This window comes from Pezoporus occidentalis, unplaced genomic scaffold (assembly GCF_034315485.1).
Source record: "Pezoporus occidentalis ecotype Australia unplaced genomic scaffold, CSIRO_AGI_Poc_V1 ctg12, whole genome shotgun sequence".
NCBI classification, from domain to species: Eukaryota; Metazoa; Chordata; class Aves; order Psittaciformes; family Psittacidae; genus Pezoporus; species Pezoporus occidentalis.
The window spans coordinates 9,083,563-9,105,669 of NW_026912994.1; positions in this window are offsets into that span (position 1 = coordinate 9,083,563).

Genomic DNA, 22,107 nt, shown 5'->3' on the forward strand with positions numbered 1-22,107 from the left:
TTCAAGAGTGGAAAAAAGATGTGCAACACTCAGGCCAGCTGTATACTTGCAAATATCTCCATTTGACTTCTAGTTTTAAAATAAGGTTGAAAGAAACAACTTTCAGCATTGAAACATTTGTAAAGGATTTTACATTTGCAAAAGGGAAAAATAGCACAGAATTACAGAATTCTGACTACAGAAGTCTTGATAGACAAATAATAAAATTGGATTCTCCATTGCCTTCTACCCAAAAAGAATCAGTAGTGTTACTTCAGATACTTATTCAGGTCTTTATGAGGCTCTTTATTATGGCTATTATACAATTGATTCTCTCAGCAACCTGATAAACTTGGATTCATAACAAAAACAATACTTTTCCCTGAGAAGGATAGTTTAAATGTATTTTCTAACATTTTCTTTTTTCTCAGTCTCCCTATTTTTTTAGTTGTTCTGTTTTTTTTTTTTCTCTTTCAGTTCATGGTCTAGGTACTGTCTGTGGGATTTTCATTATTAATTTTTATTCAGGAACATTTCAGATTGTACCATTTCTATAGAATCCTTTCAGCTGCAATCTCCTTTCCTGTATCTCTTCAAAAGCTGAAGTGAAACATTCCTTCAAAGCCATTATTGTCTGTGTAGAAACATTGAAAAAAATGCAATTTTTATGCAAGGATTTGCAATTAAGCATTCATCCCTCATCTAGAGCTGGGCAGTAGAAGAGAGAGAAGTCAAGGGAAAAACTACAGGTAGTGTCTTCCCTCACATTTTCATAAGGAAGAGCAGAAAGGGGATGGACTTATTGAGAGGAACAAGCAAAACCAAACCCACTCCTTATGTGTAAAGTTTTGGTCAACTCAGGTAATCCTAGTGCCATAGATTTTTCCTCTAGAAACTTAGGAGTCTGAGGTGCACCAGTTAGCTGTCATGGATGGCTCTTGCAGCAATTGAAACAGGTGGTTCCAAAAAGCGCTTTGGATCAGGTTGTACCATAGAGGTGCCCAGCTGTCAGTGTTAATGATGATAGCATGCAAAGTTCCAGATTGCACCACTTAGGTGGCTAATTCTAATTGCTTGAGTTTGGACATATAGGATGTGATTCTATATATCCCTGAAACATGCTCTTTCCAAAGGAGTTTATCTTGAAAATAATATTAAACACTGAATGAAGACATGAGTTTGTCAGAAAACACTACTATGAAGTGTCCTGGTTTTAGCTGGAATAATTTTCTTCCTAGTATCTGGTGCAGTGCTGTGTTTTGACTTAAGTCTGAGTAATCCTGGTAAAACACTGATGGTTTAGTTGTTGCTAAGTAGCACTGGTCAAGGACTTTCTGCTCTCATGCTTTGCCAGTGAGGAGGGGCACAAGAAGCTGTGAGGGAGCAGAGACAGGACAGTTGACCGAAACTAGCCAAAGGGATATTCCATACCACAGCACATCATGCCCAGTATATAAACTGGGGGGAGCTGGCTAGGAGGGGATGATCGCTGCTCAGGTTGGGCTGGATATCGGTATCGGTCAGCAGGCGGTGAGCAATTATACTGTGCATCACTGCTGTTTATTTTCTTCTTTTATCACTTCCCATTTTTAGTTCTATATTCTCTCCCCTTAGTAGTAGTAGTAGTATATTGTAAAACTTTTATCTCAACCTGTGGGTTTTGTATTCTTTTGATTCTCCCCATCCTGCCCAGTGGAGGGGGGAAAAGGAGGGGTGAGTGAGCAGCTGCATGGTACTTAGTTACTGGCTGGGTTTAAAACACAACATGGCGAAAGGCCAAGGGTAAATTGCTGTTGGAAAGAGCTAAGGATGTCGGTGACAACATTACCGAAACACTAATGAAAACGTGAGTTTTTCCTGTTTGCGCTGTTACATAATGTCCTGTCTATGTATGATGGTTTAACCCCAGCCAGCAGCTAAGCACCACATAGCTGTTCTCTCACTCCTTCCTAGTGGGATGGGGGAGAGAATCAGAAGAGTAAAAGTGAGAAATCTCATGGGTTGATATAAAGACAGTTTAATAAATAAAGCAAAAGCCATGCATGCAAGCAAAGCAAAACAAGGAATTCATTCACCACTTCCCATTGGCAAGCAGGTATTCAGCCATCTCCAGGAAAGCAGGGATCTGTCACAAATAACGGTTACTTGGGAAGACAAAAGGCATCACTCTGAATGTCCACCCCTTCCTGCTTCTTTCCCAGCTTTATATGCTGAGCATGATGCCACATGGTATGAAATATCCCTTCAGTCAGTTGGGGTTAGCTGTCCCAGCTGTGACCCCAAGTACTTGTGCACCCCCAGTCTACTGTTGGTGGGGTGGTTTGAGAAGCAGAAAAGACCATTACTCTATGTAAGCACTGCTCAGGAATAACTAGAACATCTCTGTATTATCAACAGTGTTCTCTGCACAAATCCAAAACATAGCCCATGGTAGCTACTATGGAGAAAATTACCCCAGCCAAAACCAGCACACTGTGCAACGGTGGCAACTGTAACGTTGGGGTGGATTAATAAAAAATACGCGTCATCTTTTGGGGAAAATCTTCAGTCTTAGGTTATTCATCTTAGTTTTTAACTTTCTGCACTGATTCTATCCAACTTTTCAACAGTCCTTGAATGAGATAGTCTGCGATGCTCTGTTGTTGATAGTAAGTTGATAGTTCTCTCAAATTCATAGAATCATAGAATCAGCTAGGTTGGAAAAGACCTTTAAGATCTTCAAGTCCAACTGTTAAATTCATTATTCCTTTCACTATGTACTCATAGGTTAGGATGTTTTATTTCACTCACACTCTAGCTCCATTAGTATGCTTTGGAAAAACAGGTGGAAAATCAACAAAGGAGGAAGACAAATGCTCTTTACGCATAATGAATTTATGGCAGATACATCTATATCTGCTTTCCTGATTTATGTGGAAATTAAGCATTTGAAATTACCTTATTCAAGTCTTTGAAATAGACTCTTTAACAGTGGTGGTGATGAGCATCACTGCTCATCAAGAACTTAGAAATGTGCATAAGCAATTTTCTAGCCTGCTTGTTAGGGTAAGGATAAAGAGAAAACAAAATCAGACAGGGTCTCAGATTGTGGAGTCAGTAGTACTGTGGCCATGAATCTTCAGCTGTTTCTGTCTGGATATGCATAAAATCCTGTGCCCTGAATAATCAAACTCTGATTTACAGTGATTTTGCCAGTATTACGTTTGAGTGCAGAATGAGCTTAAATAAAATCCACAGCACCTGATATATGCTTTTCCTTCATTGGTTCTTGCAGCATTTTTCAAAATTAAGAACTCAGTCCATTTTATATAAGGCTAAGCTAAAGACTTAATTCAAGTTACAGAGGTCAAAGTGTCTCCATTGACTAGAAGAAAATTTAGAAATGGTGCTAAAGAGATCTATCAATAGGTATCAATACCTGTGCCTTAAAAAAAAAAACCATTTTTTCTTAGTACACCGAGGAAATCAGCCTGTTAGCACTTGGAGTTTTTTCAGTTACTATGTCTAGAAAGATCCAATTCTTTCCTTCTAAGAACATGATAGTGCTTTCCTCAGGAGCAGATGGTCAAAAAGTCAGAAAGAGGTGTTAGTTGTCATAGCACAACTGAAGTGATGTGGAGACTGTTCCCAATCCTATCACTTTACATGATGTTATATATATAAATAATTTACCTTAAGGAATCATTATACAGTGTAGGCATGTTCTCTGCAAACTAAGCTGGAGAAGGAACCTTTGATCTTGGACTTAAAAGTAGTCATAGATTATGCATCCAGATGAAACTGTAGATACAGGTGGAACATAAAAGCAGGACTGATGCTCCTTAGCTCACAATGACTCTCCATCATTTCAGACAGAATATGAGTTCTGTTCAGATAACATACTGTGGGCAATCTGCATTCTCGGTCTAATTCCTCTCAGAACCTTCACTTTTATCTTTCTTGTTTTGCTTTTGTCAATATTCTTGTGTCTTTGAAAGCATAAAGGGAGACTTTTGGACTTGAACAGTGTTTGGACCACAGATTCTGGATACAGGTTGTGCACTTTTGTAGAGAGGACTTCTGGCTGCGTGCACATAGGCAAGTAGAGCTTGGAAAAAAGATGCGGTGATGGCCTGTTTTTAGACTTTATAACTATTGTGTTCAAAAGTATTTTACTGTCTTAGCCTAGAAGAATTCCTTCTATCCAAGTGACTCTTTAAAGTTTTCAAAAGAGGATTGTTTTCTTCTTTCAGTGTAAACAAGAGGTTATTCTGCCTCAAAGTAAAGGCCTCTTCTTTGTGCACAAGAAAAATCTGATAGATTTATCCATGAACTGGTTATAAAACTGATTCCTTATTTAGGTCTGTGTTGCATAATTGCAGCGATTTGCTAAACTTTTGCATAACTGTAACAATTTTTACTAACAGAATAAAGATATCTTAGTCATACCAATCATTATTTTCTGGTAAAATTTTGTTGGCTCTTTCTCCTTAACCAGATAAGCAATACTCAGAGTGCTTTTGAGTCACATATGTCATGAAGAGAAATAAAGGACTTGGCCAGTTACAATCCTCAGCACAGTTCAAGGAAAAATATATCTGAATTTCTCTTTCCCCAGTACTGCAAAAATGCAGATGGTGAGAAACACTGTCTTCATTCAGTGTTCAGAAATTCTTCTGAACCTAGGCTTTAGGCATCTGAAAATCCAGACTACACACACAGAATATGCGCAAGACCATCTTGGTATTTGTGTATTATCTGCTAAAACAATGAGCATATCTTGGATCCCCTGGATACACATCCTGTTCTCAAACCACATGTGCAGCACACACAAAGAATCATAGAATCATAGAATAGTTAGGGTCAGAAAGGACCTTAAGATCATCTAGTTCCAACACCCCTGCCATGGGCAGGGTTACCTCCCAGTAAACCGTGCCACCCAAGGCTCTGTCCAGCCTGGCCTTGAGCACCGCCAGAGATGGAGCATTCACAGCTTCCTTGGGCAACCTATTCCAGTGCCTCACCACCCTTACAGTAAAGAACTTCCTTATATCCAATCTAAACTTCCCCTGTTTAAGTTTTAACCCGTTACCCCTTGCCCTGTCACCACAGTCCCTAAGGAAGTGTCCCTCCCCAGCATCCCTGTAGGCCCCCTTCAGATACTGGAAGGCTGCAATGAGGTCTCCACGCAGCCTTCTCTTCTTCAGGCTGAAGAGTAGACAGCTGAACAGAATGACGAATGCTGCTTCTTGCTGCAAACCACAGGCAGGTAGGTGCCTATCTGGGAAATTTAGAATAGAAAGGTAGCACTATTCTAGGCAATGGGAACTTTCTCTGGCAGAATGGCAGAGAAATTTTGAAACAATCCCTGAGAGAACAGAGAGGTCAGCAATACAGCAGAACAATATTATACTTTAAAACTGTTTAACACCTCTGGGCAACTGAGCTGTGTGAGCTGTCCAGAGTGTTACATTAGGTAAAGATCAAGAAGACTCGTTTTATGACGTATTAAGGACTGAGAAATATATGTTCATGTCTAGCATTCTTCCTGCCTTCACTTTTACTTCTTTTTTATAATGAGGAAAGAAGGTTTTCATTGTTAATACCTAATAGTCTAAATCATCTGTATCTTGTGCTATACCTGTCTAGAACTGTACAAGTCCACAAAGGTTTATAAAATGTTTTGGAAAATGAGCAACAGATGACTGACTGGCTAGTGACTATTTTGACAGTTCCTATTAGACTATATAAACACAGATCATGATTTTCCCTGTCATATTGGTTCTGCCCTGTGGAAAGGGGAAGTAAATGATCAAGAAAACACATTGAATTTGAAAAAAATCTGAATATTGGGTGCACCTTCAAGGAACTGTAGCAAGAAAGTAACAGCTTAAAATATACTCTCAGGAGTTTTTTACTCGCTTACTTACAAAGAACTTGTCCTTTTCACACAGATGATTTTCCCCTCCTGGTCTGAGAAGATCTGAAAGCTCAAAAATCCTCCAGTGAAATGAGAATGCTTCAGGTTTAGATAAGTCTTTAAAATCTTTATCCACAGCATTGGAAACAAAGCTCATGACAGAGCGGAGACAGCTGGGGATGGCAACTGCTGAAGGTAAACAACTGAGATGGGATAGATGATTTATGCTGCTTTATGAATGTCTTTGATGGTTGCCATCAGATAAATGGAGCATTGCCACAACTGAGTATCCCAGACTTCCAGTTTTAGAACATACTCTGTTACAGAAAGAAATTATTTCTTTCACAAGGGAATCATTATCAAACAAACACTAAGATTTCCTTTCTAGGCTTGCCTTTTCTTCAGGCAGTGCAACAGTCTGGTGTTTCTTAGAGGAAGGGCAGAACTGCAGCAAAGACATGCTAGGGGGTGCTTCACCCCAGCATAAAATGTGCAATTCCTTACTGAATGCATTTCACCAAGCTGTAAAACAAGAAATGGAAAACACTGGGGTTGGAAAGATCTTGCGACCTTTTTCATTCCACATTACCAGCATTTTCCTTTCATATAAAAATCATCATAGCTGGTAATCGGTATTAATAATAGCAGTAGTATTGCTAGTGAAAGATATCCATCATCATAAAACTCAATAAATGAATATGGTTCTGTAAACTTAACATTTTATCATTATATATACTTTGTTTCTGGAAAGCAGTTTCACTCTATCACCCTATTTTTTCACAATATGTCAAATAAAAGAAGTGGGAACCACTAAAGACATCTCTTTTAATACTGTTCTATATAAGTTCTTCCTGTATTTAATTGAGAGGAAGCCCTTTGAGGCACTTTTGTGTACTCACTCTTTGCTTATGCACACAATACTGATTTTTTGGTTCTGTCTCTCTGCATAGGATTTTACTGCCCAAATTAGACATATCTTATAGATTAGATTAATCGTTCTCAAACAATCCTGTCTCTCAGTTGGCTAGAAAGGGAGCCCAAGGTGATGAGATCAGATGTAACTATATACCTGCAATGTCTAAATTTTCATGAGATAAATGTCATCCTTACTGACTATTAGGTTAAATTAAAGATAGAATAAGCACTATACATAAATGAAAAATGATGATTCACTAACTTTGCCCCATATAAACTTGGTAGCCTTAACTGACTTAACCTTTAGAATGTCTTTTGTAAAGAATGGAAGACTGCTTTAAAGATAGCTGTAGAGTGAAAGACAGTAAGGTACTGGAAAGCTTGGTCAAAGAGGAGCCTAATGGTGCAGATACTAGACCTTTAGTTTATTTACTTAAAGATGTGTGGGTATTTGCTGAGGCAAAGGAAAAACTGGGGAAAGACTTGTTCCAAGTTAAAAAATAAAAAGACCAAATACATAATTATGGCAATTATATGTGTTAAATCTAATTTACATTCCTGCATAATTATGGTGTATATATAGAAAGAAAGGATTCACTATGCGTTTTCAGAACAACTATATCACGAGCAATGAAAAAATATTGACAGGCAGAAATGTCAGTGCTTTTTTTAAAGCAGAATTACAACCTCAAGGGATGATGGGAATTTAGCAGATGTACTATGTTAGTGACTGGAACATTTGATACTGTGACATAAACTCCTACTTGAAAGATTAATTCCAGATTGGCTTCAATGGCAACACTTGTACAGACTGATACTCTGTTAGTCCTAATAATGGGAAGAAGAAAATTAAAATGGCAGTATGTCAAACTTCAAAGAAGTGTCTATGAAATAGTGAAGTTAATGTGAGGACTGGTCTCACCTGGGAAGAAACAAAAGTATTAAAAGTATTAAAAAGTTCGTTGGTCCCATCCCCCTGGGCTTAGAACACAAAGGAATTTGCCATATTGCAGAGTTATGCTGTAAAAGAGTTAGACTTAATTTTGAGGTAACCCAAGTATACAGGTGCGAGTCCAAAAGTGTCACACATGTAGCAGTAGTAAATATGTTTGTGCTTTTTTACACAACAACGCTACACATTTTCTTCCTACAGAAAAGAAAGCTTGATGCAGAAAAATACATTCACAGAGGAAGCATGAATCTGAACATTTGTCCTTGGTCCTAAGCCTTCTCTTGTTCCCTGATATAGAATCATAGAATCATAGAATAGTTAGGGTTAGAAAGGACCTTAAGATAATCTAGTTCCAACACCCCTGCCAAGGGCAGGATAGGTAGGAAGCTGCCCCTATTAAAGATGGGGAAACTGAGACAAAAAAAATAAAAAATAATCTGTAGAATCTGTAAAATGGCACATTCCTGAAACTACATTCAGCCATAACCCACAACAGAAATCTAGTTTCTCTTCTTACCACATTAAGGCTTTCCTCGCATCTGGTCAACATTATCAATGTTTACTTTTCTACAGAAGGAGGAAAATTTAAATTTTTGCCCTGCACTGTTCAGTCTCCTTTGACGGCTGACAAAGCTTTATAACCACCCTTCTTTTTCACAGCAGTAAATTACTTCAGCTGTGCAAGTTATTGACATTTATAAGAACAAACAGGTTCAATAGGCTTTATCTGAGAATTTTAGAGTAACCAATGAACTGAACCTGGCTTTTATTCATTTTCTGTAATGGCTGTGAGTTGTGGTTTAACCCGAGCTTGCAACTATATACCACACAGACTCTTGCTCACTCAGTGGAATGGGGGCGAGAATCAGAAAAGTGAGAAAACTCATGGGTTGAGATAAAGACGTAATGCAAAAGCTGTGCATGAAAGCAAAACAAGACAAGGAATTCATTCACCACAAATATCATCACCCTGAACATCCCTCCATTCTTTCTTCTTCCCTCAGCTTTACATGCTGAGCATGACATCATAGAGCACAGAATATCCCTAGGGTCTGAGCTGTATCCTATCCCAAGTTCTTGTGCACCCCCAGCCTGTTCACTGGTGGGGTAGTGTAAGAAGCACAAAAGGCCTTGACTCTGTGTAGGCACTGCTCAGCAACAGTAAAAACATCCCTGAATTAGCCACACCACTTCTAGCACAGATCCAAAACATAGCCCTACACCACCTACTATGGAGAAAATAACTCTACACCAGCCAAAACCAGCACAGTGTGTCAAATAAAGGATGGGGAAAATCACTAATTTGAACAAAGCTACACAATCGATATGGGAACCAGGAATATAATTCATTAATCTTAATTATGAGTTCACTGCTGTATTCTCTAAGAAACACACTCTCCCTTGATTTGATGCTCAGAAAACCTGATTGAGCTGTACTTTGACTTATTCTCCTCCATTTTACCTTTTGCTGTTTCTTTGCTACTTCTTTATTCTCTTATAACAAGAGGCATTTTATGCCTTGAAATCTGTGGAGAGAGGTTCACCCTTGCCTCTGATGGTATATGGTGTACATTGCAGCCTCCCAAACTTCAGGCTGTTATGGAAAACATATTTCTGTAAATGTAAACAAAGAGTTTTATAGCTATCATTTTGGTTTCTGACTTTTTCAGTGCTATCATCTTTGTTGACTGCTCATATGTGCATTTCTGTGACTATGAGTTATTTTCTCCAGATGGATGCAGATAAACTTCTTTAAAGTAACTTCTGTAACTGTTGACAGGTGTATGCTGCTGCAAACCATCCTTGCCTTGCAAAAGTCCTGACAGCTAAGATCCTAAGTGAGAAATGTTTTGCATCCATGGATTTCCACTAGTGGGTGTTTAATCATCCTTCCCTTTCTCCTGGCTTTATGTGCTATGGCGATAAAAGCAGCAAAGCATAGAAACAAAGATATTTCAGCTTTCAGTCAGACTAGAGAGCTTCACAGCTCCTTTCTTTATACAAAGGGCAACCTTTGTGCTTATTCGAAACAAGTCTCAGCTGCTGATTCTGTTTTTTTGATTTTGTGTAAGTGAGGAATTCTAGTCAAGGCTGCAGTGCCTGATTATACTGTTATCCTGTAAGGCAGAATGGTGTACAAAGACATTAGGATAAATATGGATTAAGTCCAGTGGAATTATGTCAATATATTGATGTATGTGAGAACAAATTCAGACCCTTCCCTTAGGTCTTCAATTATAACTGAAAGTGAAGGGAGTGTCAAGATATGATTCATTGGAGAACTCATTGGAAAAAACTTCAGTGGATCAGGGCAGAGATTCAGCTAGCTCTGTAGTGCATCTCAGGTACTTTCTAAACCCTCAGATGCCTGACATTTTTAGCAGGTAACAGCTATTCTGGGAAAAAACTATGGTGAACCTAAATGCTATATTTGAGTACGAAGGAGTGGGATTGGAGACTCCTACAGTTTAGAGTGTATATCTTTAATTTTTTTTTTTCTGGCAGACCCTACAGCTGTCTTTAATACTCCTTAGAAAACTCCGTGACTTGGTCCATAGTGGTGCTTAGAGATCCTCAGAACTAGCTGCCATTTGACAGAAAGATACCTGGAAGACTGTAGGAGTCAGAGATAGCCAAATCTGCCTTCTAATAAAAATTGAATACAGCGGTCATCTATTTAATCTAAATGCATTTTTTCCTGCAAGAAAAATAAACCCTCAGAATGTTCTCATTCCCTGCAGAAGCCACCAATGTGTTCAAGAAATTTGTTAGCTGCTAATGTACTTGAAGTTGTTTTGCGGTGGGTGTTAGATGGGATGTGAACAGAGGATGTTATGTAGAACACAGTCCTTTAAAGTCTGAAATTTGGGAAACTGCTCAGAGATTAAAACTTTGGTGTATTTTGCACCAATATTTACTTGTTAAGATATAGACTCTAGCCCCTTCTCTCCTACAGAAATCTGACATTCCACATGTATCTCAGTTAGTCTACAATGGGCCTACAATGGCATTCATGCATTCATGCATTGTTTAGCCAGCTGAATAGCACTAAAATTTGTGCTTGATTTGCCCATGCCTAAAGAATGGCCTTGTTCATTCCAACTGCCAGTACACCAAGCATAAAAAAAAACATCTGTTTTGTCTCTGGATTTTGTTGCTATTCCTGTAATAGAGGTAACTTGAATGCAGATTTTTTTAAGAGTAGAGGCTTCTTACACTATCAGCAAATTGTTTGGATATTAATAGTAATGCAAAGGAGATCTACTGGTGAGAAAAACTGAGGAAAAGAAATTAGATTGGCAACATGAGCATAAAAGCGAAGTGTTCACTGTATTCAGTGGTAAGAGCAATAGTTGAACAGTATGTCATGGAAATATCAATTGCAGCTATGCACAGTGACAGTAAATGGGAACAAGCAGAGATTTATTTAAAAGGTATTTCCTGGCAAAGACAAACAGGTCTGGTTCATTTATTTGAAACATTACTCTCTGGGATGGCTTTAGGAGATACATATCTCATTTCCCAGTGGACCCTGAGTGGGATGTGGGAGGGGAGTTGATGAACGTTTGTGTTTCATAGAAATTCAAGTTATATCTTCTAGAATGAAAATATGTTGCTGCAGAAATTGTACAAGTTTTATGTGGGTTCTTTTGGAAAAGTTTTCTCAACGTTACCAAACTATCTGGTATGACAATACAGAGATCCCTTGGAGATCAACTTTATCATAGACTGCTTTGCTGGAGAAGCTTAGTTCAGCACACAGGGTGTGTCAGGAGACAGTGAAAGCAAAGCAGTGTCCGCATAGATAATTAATTCTGCAGCGTCTCTTCTCAGACTATCAATATCAAATTGTCCAATTATATCCAGCTACAAAGAGATTTTGACACATGCCCTCGGGCAAGTAGATTAGCACCACACTATCATTTTGCTCAAGTAGCAGCCATGAGTGAAGCATTTTTAGCTATGAGTGAACAAGTTTCTGTCATTTCTGTCATGTATATCCCCTGAGGCTAAAAAGATCCACAGAGATTTTAGTAGCTCTGGCCTCAGTTTTTCTAAATTAAACCAAAACAAACAAAAAACAACAAATAAAAAATCCCACAAAAAAAATCAGTGTTTAATTTCTGCATGGGGAAGGAACAACAAGCTATTTTTGTCAGCAGAGTGGCAGTACAGTTTAGGCTAGCTGTTACGGAATGGAGGTGGTAGAGTCACAACCCTGTTCCCAAGACTGTTTCTGCATTTAATACACAATAAAACACAGCAGTATGGATCCTGGGGTGGAAGCATGTGATGTACAGAAGCCTAATCTGTCTTACATTTTCTCCAGGTAATGGATGCTTAATTTTTTTACTACTTTCAATGTTACTTTTGAAATGGATACTGATGTGTTCAATTGTGTAAGATACATACTTGAGGACTTGGGCAAGTATAGAAATTTCAGGAACCTGGAGACATACATTTAGATACAGAACATTAATCATCTCAACTTACTGTGCTCATCTGGTAAGACAATTAACTAAGCTAGCCATCTATCCCTTTGTAGCCAAAGGAGAGTTTGGCACTCCAGAACTCAAGTTCATCCCTTTCTAATATAATCATGGGATGAATTGTTCCTGGGAGCAAGAATACTTTGCTCATAAAAGGTAGTTTTATGTGGCTAACGTCTGATGTAATGAAAGTCATCCCTAAATTCTGTTGAAATCTGCCTCTGGGCACCTGACTCCTTTGCAAAGGTGGTCACGAATTCATGTACTAAAACAATTCACAATTTTTTTCCTGATGCACGTGAAATAGCTGTATTTCTTAAGCCTGTTTTGAACTATTATAGAACTATTTGAACTATTATTTGCAGCCATTTTTTTGTTCTGCTCAATAAAAATTTCACAGAGCATTTTCAGTTATTCTCTTTTTAATCTTCCCCACTCCCCTTAAAACCTGGAAGTAAAAGCTAGCATTTAAGCCATGCAGTTTTGTCTAAGTTAAGAGCAGATTCAGCTCTTTCCTAAAACACAGGAGACAAGTTCAGTTCCATCTGTACTTCATATCATTTAAGGACTGATTACTGCTTCTGAATGCAAGCATGGTAAAAATAGTGGGAGGCAACAAGAGCAAGAGAAAAAAATTAGGCAATGCAGAACATGAAGCTCTGAGTCACAGGTGGAGTGCTCATTCTCCTGCATGCCACAGATGAGACCTTCTGTTCAGTAGTCTGAATCCGCTGTCTCTCACACTTTTATCAGAAACACAACTAAAATTTCAGAAACAAAATGTCCATCTTCTACTGACTCTTCATGTTTTTTTGTTTTCTGTATGAGTTAAAGAAGGATAAGGAAATCCCACCTTGGGTTATGCATTTCACTGAGAATACAGTTTGATAGTTGCAGAGTGTAACCAATTGCACAAACTAATGATTGAATTATGGGCATGAAGTTGAGAAGAGGGCACAGGTATACAAGCTATGATAATTAAGCACTAAGATAAAATACTAAGGGACTGTAACAAATTGCATCCTTGTGCAGTAGATACAGGAAAGGATGTATAACATACATTGAGTTCATAAGTTGAAACATTTGAGTTACACTGCATACAAGCACTTAGTGAAAAGCCTGGACTTGGCAGTGCTAGGGTAATAGTTGGACTTGATGATCTTAAAGGTCTTTTCCAGGCTAAATGATTCTATGATTCTATGACTCCACTGAAAAAGAAAGTAAGGAAGATAAAAGAATAGGGTAAGTGTGGCAGTGGACAAAGGGTGAATAGTAACCGGTTTTGCTTAAAACTCCATTGCAGTTAGGTGGCAGACAGTTGTGGTCCTTGGGGTGGACACTGAGGGAATGTCTCTTGGTCTTAGTAAGAATACCGTATCTCCCACTGCTAGGCTCCCCTAGTACCATCTTTGGTCTAAATTGTTTCTGATGAAAAATGTTGGTAGTTTTTTTAAAAACTACAAAAAAAAAAACCAAAACAAACCACCAACAAAATTGTTAGCCATATCTTTGTGAAGAGGTAATTCAAATTATTCTAGTCAAGTTAGTCCTTCCAGGTTGGTACTGCTCTCCCTGTAGGAGGTGTTGAAGTTTCAATAGAACACATCTGTCTACAGATATGTGCTTAAAGCACCCTATCGTTCCAGGTGTGTAGGACTATACAGCTAAATAGAATGCATCACTTATCTTACTAAACTAATGTCCTTCCTTTCACCTACTCTGAAATGCTTCTGATTTCACCTAATTCTTTTTCTGTTTTGTGTTTCCAAAAAGCTTTGTGCTCTTTATTCAGTGGTTCTGTTTCACATTTAAACCAGTGATGACTAGATTTTTTTTTTTTCTTTACATTTCTTCCTACTTGATTACAGATCTTTCCAAGATTTTGGTATATTTCACCAAAGACAGGATAGATTTTCTCTGTCCCCCTCCTTTCCCTAGTTTCCAGTTTTTTATTCTGTGCTTGAACTTGCCTTCTTTATTTTGATTTATTTTTTCCCCTCTATTCCTTTTTTCTGCCTTGTGTCTGAATGAAGATATGGACTTTAATTGTGGAGATGGTCTTTTTTCAAGACAGATTTCAACAGTATTTCTTTGAATGTAATAGAGACACCAAAATGGTTCTAAAAAATGTCTCCTTATTCCTCTGCACCCACAGATGCATAGTTTAGCATAGTATTTTCCTATCAGATTGACTATGGGATGATAGCTTTACTGGCCCACTGAGCTTGAGATGTGAGGCACCCTACAAGATGGGATACAAAAAACCTGTTAATAGGTAAACTGCTTTCTACAGGAGAGATAGGATTTGCCCTTTTAAAAAAATCATGGCACCCAGAAGAAAATAATTCTGTATTGGATCTGTGCTCTGAGTACGTGTCACTTGGGAATAATTGAAGCCCCCCTCAGATTAGGTAGTATGAAAAATAGTTGGACACAGAGTTCATATTGATCATTTCCCTTATAAACGTGTCTCACTGCTTCCTGTAGTTCCACTTCTATACTGCTTATTTTCCCTATGGATGTATTTTCTATATATTAGGTATGAGGTGAAAGCATTTTAAGTGTTCTTCTCTATTTGATCCATAGAGAAGTGACACCATACTGAAACTAACATGTTATCTAAAGAAATCATGAGCCAATGACTTTTCCAGTACCTCAGGTGAAGTCTGCACAGTTTTTGATTGCATAATTTACACTGAAAAATATACAATGGCACTGAGAATTACAGTTAAATGACTGCTGGAGTATTTAGAACTTGTATTTGCTGCTCCTTGCTGGCTGATTGGCATACCAGTGCTTTTCTATTCTGTGTTTATTTCAGCATGGCCTCCTCACTGTGAGGAAGAATATTTCTGAAAGAAGAGAGAGAACTGACTGGCTTTTTAAAGAACTTTGAAAGGTCTTAAGTTATTTTTTATTAGGTTATGCCAGTTTAAATTATTCTTATGTTGTGGGAGAGCCTAGCATATACAGACTCATCAATTTAAAGCTATACAGAAGTGGTGGTGTCTCTCTGTCATTTGAATTTACTGTAACTGCCTCTATTACTTTCCTTGGGTAGGGTGCTTATCCCTTTTCCACAAGTCAGTGGCATCCCATTGTGAAGAAGGAAGCACAAGTCATAGACCTTTTTTTTTTAAAGTTTATTTTAGTGTTTTCTTAAACATTTATCTTATGCCTTTCTATTAGCTATCCATTGCATATTCTTTATTCTTTTTTGGGAAAATTTTATCCTGATACTGAATGTGCTTTTGCACACCTTATGCGAAATTTGCCACATGTTAATCTGGTTATTTCTTGCTTTGTGTGTCCATAGTTTGTGACACTGGTGTTACTTTCTGTACAGAACTTTGGGTTGGAAGGGCTATAGATACCTGGCTTCTTAGTTGCTTAGCTGTATATTTCAGTTTTGTAGCTACTGTAGTCAGGCAGCATCTGTGGGTTACTGGAAATACACAGGCCAGAAAAAGGGAAGAATGTATGTAATAGAGAATGAATATTTTGGTGGGAGGCAGGGAAGTCAATGAACAATTCACAACTAATGCTATGGTTTTACTAAGAATGCAAGGCTTTTGAAGAGGTCTATCAGATTAATAAAAATGAGATCAAGGTTTTGAAGAGAGTCATTTGAGAAAATGGCTTTTGGAGAGATATTTCACATTTTATTTATTTGAATTAAAAATGACACAAAAAATGAGAGGATAGGAAGGGGTTAACTTTTCTGCTAGTGTGCTTCTATTAACAGGAATTTTCTAAAAATATTTAGGAGTTAAAGTGACGATTTTTTTTCTTGTGGAAAGAAGAAATACTTAAATAAAAGGCTAACACATAGTATATTTTTGATGCAGAAAGACCAGAAAAATGATTGTACTTGCCAATGTGTGCTATATACCAGCTCAAACTGTTTAAAGGCTATCAAAGGTCTCTTAAAAATACTTACTCAGGGAAACAGTCACATTTTGACTGTAGAGATTAGAAGTGGAAGAAAACAATATCAGTCATTTGCAATGTACCTGAGTCACAACCAGCCTATTTTCACCTCTTACCATTGTTAACCACATTCCACCAGATTGCCAGACAATCTGAATTTCTCAGCAACTTTGTGGAGCAGGATTAAGTGGGAATAGAAGGAAAAGAAATAGAAGTGGTGTATGTGATTTCTATTCGATCTTTTCACTGTGTAGTGGTCTAGAAGGTTCTAATGCTTTTCACTGCCAAACCTCTCATCCTGTTCATGAGCACCAGAAAAACTGGAACCATTCCGGATGCTCTCCTTCAAGAATTTTGTCACCTCTTTAGTAAGTTTGTCTACTTTCTCATCAAGAGTTGACCAAAACCAAGGAAAATGAAAGACCAAGAGCAAGGAAAATGAAAATACTTAGAGCAGCAGCAAAAAGCTGTACAGAAATAGTAACTATGCAACATATTCTTTGAGTTATGTAGTGGCACCTTTTATGTTTCCACATATTCAGTCATGAAACTCTCAATCTTTTTAGTTCTGCTTGTTGTGATTTCTTTTGCTATTTTTCTGGTGAACTCTCAGCTTTGATATTTTATGTAGATGTAATATGCAACACTCAGACGTTTGATTTAAATTTCATTGGAGTTTGACAGGCAGAGTTTACTATCCAGAGCTTTGATTTGATCATTAGTACAAGAGAAGTCATTATTTGGTTTGAGGAAGTATCTGAAGACTGCTCACTTTCAGAGCGTGTGTTTCAGAGTTCAGACAATGTCATCAATTTCATTTCAGACATGAAACCTGTATCACTAGAAGGGCTCTGATCCCAGATGACTGAAACAGTGGTCAGCCCCCTCATTGATTATGCTATCTCCAACTGGAACATCTTCAAAAGCTTCCTGTAACTGGTGTCAGTGAAAACTATTAAGATAAGCATCTTTGTTCTTGCCAGTTATTTCCTGTTTATTTCCTGAATGTCTCTTTGTTTTGATTTATGTCAGTGTTTATGAAGATCATTTCCCTCTTAGTAAAGAACAGTATATCATATGAGTAACACTGTGTTTTGAGGGATTGACACAAGCTTCTTTAAGCAAATTTCTCCTTGCTTTTGCTTGGCTATTTCAAGGAGCCTTCAGACTCCATGATAAAGAGATGAGAAGTGACAATTATAACCAAAGGAAATTTGACCAGAGTCCTACTATACTGGTCTGGTCCCTCTGGGTTGGGTCTTTGAATAAAAAAAGTATTTTTCTAGGTACTTGTATAAAGCATGGAGTAAGCTGGATAGTGAAAACACAATATGAAGACAGGTGTTTCAGGGTAATTTTAGCTAATAACCCTGGTCATCATGGTTTACACTGAAAAATTTGGAGGTTTATCTGAATCCTTAGCTGAGGCTGGATATTACTAGGGTATTTCAACTGCTGATACTTATATGCATAATTTAATAAATTACATCAGAAAAACATCAGAGATTTTAATTTGGGGAGAAATTTCTGGTTTTCACCAGAAAAAAAAAAATTACTTATAAACATTTAATAAAATAGAATTTACTGTTCACATGACGTAAAGAAAATGTCCTCATATTTCTCTCAGAATTGGTTGTATATTGCTGACTGAAAGTCAGGCATTTTTACACCCTGTGTTTTTGTTTCCATGCTCATGCATTTGGGAGTTTTAATAGTATTTTAGAATCCTAAAAATGCAGTTTGTAGAAGATGTGTTGAAGCCTCTTCAAGGCAAAAGCAATCACTTGTGACATCTGCCTAATCTGCTTTTATACACCTGTCATGATGGAGGTCTCTAAACCTATTCAAGGCGATTTGTTCCAGTTTTGCTTACTCTTCCAGTTGCAGCCTGTTTCCTAGTATTAATCTGTCAGATATTACAACATATATGTGAAGATGACAATACTTGGAAGTAATGCTGTAAAGCCATCCATGCAGCTGTCGCACTCTGGGCAATAGAGATGCACACTGACTGTACCACAAATAATGTGATCTAGCACAGGCTGTGAAGGGAGTTATTTTCTGTACTTTAGTCAGTCTGGTGATTTGTGCTGCAATTAACCAAGAGTGACTGATGACTTGAGCATACTTGGTATGAAAATTCAACTCATGGTCCTCTCAGACAAGCTGAATTAGTTCCTACTTCACTTTTCAAGAAGTCTTGAACTAAAGCCTATTCAGTGTCATACCAGCCCCTGAATCATGATAGCCCAGGACTGTAGCTTAGTTTGCATAGCAGTCAAGTCTATATTCTGCATTATGCATTACAGTTACTATTTGACTTTCAATGAAGTGAGCATAGACCTATAAGGCACAAGTGGCTACGTGGACTTCACTTAGAGGCATGGGCCTCACTTCCCTGAAAAATGCTATGACCATACTGATAAGAAAAATGTACAGAATAGCGGGTAGGAAACTTAAGTATAATCTCCACAGTGGAAAACTTACCTGTTTTCCTTATTTTGAGACCTGCTTTTCCTCATCTTGCAACAAGCCTCAGAACACAGTTCAATAGAAAACTGTTCTGGTTTTCATTCAGAAAATGGCAAGGTGGATTATATTGAAGGCTGCTTTTTCACTTTGTTTCAGAGAAGTTCTGCTAATGTTAGTGCCTCAGAATGTTCACATGAGTGTAGAGACTGTCCTTTCGTCTTGAGATGCCAATAAACTGAGCTGGGCTGACTGCACATTTTCCCTACCATTCAGGATTCTTTAAGTGGTGATAACTTTCTGCAAAAGAAGTGATTGACATCAGGTTGAATACAAAAGCCTGGAACAATTAAAAAGGCCAAGGTTCTGGTCTGGAAAGTGTGTAAAATGTTGTAATATGCTGTAGAGCTCTGTTTCCTTCCTGCGGTATGAATACATTTTGATTACTTCATTAGATATTTGCATTTCAGCATTCAGGACAGACGTATCTGGTTGTGTTTGTTTCCTGAACCTCGCTTGATCAAACACGTTTCAAAGTCCTAGTTAATGAAAATAAATAAGTAAATTAAAATAATAAGAAATATGATCCTAGCATGCATACATACACACCTTTGCGAGCTTTCAGGTCTCTGAAATCTAAGCTTGTATTGTCACAGAAAGTATTTTACTATACAGATGATGTGCTATTATGCCTCTTGGTGGAAACAGAAAGAAGTCATTCATTCCTTTCCTAGTCCACATGATAACCTGAAAGCAATAGTTTTTACTGCAGAAAAAAATACATTAAAAAGAATGAGTATGTATTTGATTATACAGATATTTAAAGTAATCACATAACACATAAGTGTCATTATTTTTGCTAGAGGCTTTGTGTATTTATTCAGAATTTTTGTACATCTGTGATGCAACATTATCTTCCCTAATTAGAAAAGAACATATTTACCTATCCTGTTTTATGGGATTATAAATTAAACTATATTAGTAATAAGATGTAACCTTATTACAGATAGACTGTGCCCATATGTATCCCAGCCAAGCAGAGAAACCTCCCTTGCTCTTTTATCAGCCCAGGTACTTCTGGGATGCTGAATAAACTGGATTCTCATGCATTTGTATATTGCAGATACACAAGAAGTGGAAGCACTGGAAGAAATTTGATTCTGCCATTAGATTATGGCATATTTGCACTGAGAACAAAGTCAAAATATAGTGAATTGTCAGTATCACTAAGAAAACAAAATAAAATCAACAGCTATTGGGGAAGAAAATGGGAATTTTTCAATGGTATTCTGTATTATAGCAATTTAATATTTCAAATTGTTGTCTTAAATGTGAGTAAAGTCCCAAGTAATTTATTTACTCTGAATGTCAGAACTGTCATCAGAAGCTTGAATATATATATAGTTTTCACTCTGTTTCATGTGACACCTGCTGCAGATGATAAGACTGAAGAACAGCAGGAACTTCTTCCATGGTTACATGAAGGTCAGAGGTGGTTGCTGCACTTTCAGTAATCCAGGATGAAGAGTTTGGATTCTTTTGCATACTAGAAGTGCCCTGTTGTTCACTAAGCCGAATGGTCTTTGTAACTGAAACGGATAAACTTTGAGTTGACTGAGAGATTGTATTTAATTTTAAATCCATATAGCTGAAGAAAGGCACAAGACTGTTGAATAGACTCAAGACTATCAAGTTCAATTTCTTCTAAACGCATGAGGGGCCTTGTTTTCATGAAGAGAATTAAGAACTCTCATTTTGTGGCAGCAGAAGCAATGATAGTTGGTAGAATAGTCAAGGCTTAATGGAGTACAATTTATCTATTAAGTCCTCTGTAAAGAAAGGAATAGAAAGTTTCTGAATTTGTGTCAGATTTGTGTTAGGACTGGGTAACAACAGAGTTGTCCGTGAAGGCACAACTTCATTTCTTTCACCTTGTATTATAATACTGACATTCACAACGTTCAATAGCACAGTCACTGCTTCTCAAGTAGCATTGGTAAAAACTATCACCATGTCTACAGATTTGATTGGTTGTTTTTATTCAGTTGTAATAATGTATAAGAACAGCCCATACCTAGTCAAATCAGAGGCCTGGTCAATACTGTGTCATGTGACAGTGGTCCAGAGTCCACACTGGATGGTCATGGGAAGTTATAAGAGCAGGAAAAGTGTATGCAGTATGTATTACATACCCTATCCTGCAATCATAGTACATCATGGGCAGGACAGTGTGTATTTTGGTTTTTGTGTGTATCTTCCAAATCTTCCATGGTTAATGCAAGAGAATACATTGCTGCTATGCAGTTTACCAGACTTGAATGTAATTCCATTATTATGGTGCTGCCTTAGCCCTAGATTCCTGTATGTGTAGGAGACCTTCATGTTTTCCTTAACTGGAGAAGTGTTTTTTTATCTTCAGTACAAACTCTCAACTTAAATGAGGCCAGAGGCAATTCTAGTCTTTCAAAAGCAGAAGATTAGAATATGATGCTGACAGGACAAAAGTGAGAAGACCAAAAAGGGCAAAGAAGGAAATTAAGAAGCCTAAGTAGCACAGGGCTGTTTATAAGAGAATATTGTTAATACGCAGGAAATGATCATAGAATCAAGTAAAAAATTTTGCAGGCAGGGTCATTTGCACAAAGACTAGAATGGTGTGGGCTCTAAATAAAACTGAAATTATTCTAGTAGGTCTCCAGTACTTTGGGTAGATGCACTTTAAATTGAGATCTCTTTAAAAATATTATGTTTCTTATTACAGTAGGGATTTTTTTTCAAATTACATGGTCATCCTTTTCAGTAAAGCATTACTTGCAGTGTTTATGCATAACAACTTGCTTGTTGCTAACATGTTTTTGATTTTTACTGCTAAAAGACAAATTAGCCTCTACCAGGCCAAAGCTGCCTGAATATTTGGATTAATTTGGTGCTCCATCTTGTCTGGAATAATGGTATTTAGCAATTCCACCAGCTAGCCAGCAAGATTGGAATGAATATGCAGTTTGTTATGCACTGCAAATAGCAGTATAATCAGGAGGACTGACTGAGAATAACATGATTGGTTAACTTTAATTTTCAAAATTCAGTGAAGAATTAGAGCAGAAATTTAAAATACATTTCCTAAAATATTATTTCATGAGAAATGAGTCAAAATACAAAATCTAGAACTTACTGTCTAATATAATAACTGTGTTTAAAATAATCTGGAGATCTGCATAATTAACAGGATAGAGCTATTTAAATGAATGGGTAATTTGCTATTGCTTTAAGTGGACAGTAGGTTTGGCCCAAGAGATCAATATCTCTATATGCTAGCAAAAAAGCAGAATTTATTGTTACTCAGAAAAGCACATCTGACCTAATACAGGCTACAAATCCATCGAACAAGAAAGATCCCATGCGTATGTGCATGCATGCACCCACGCGCAAACACACACACACACACACACGCTGCATTTTGCTGAGCTTCTGAT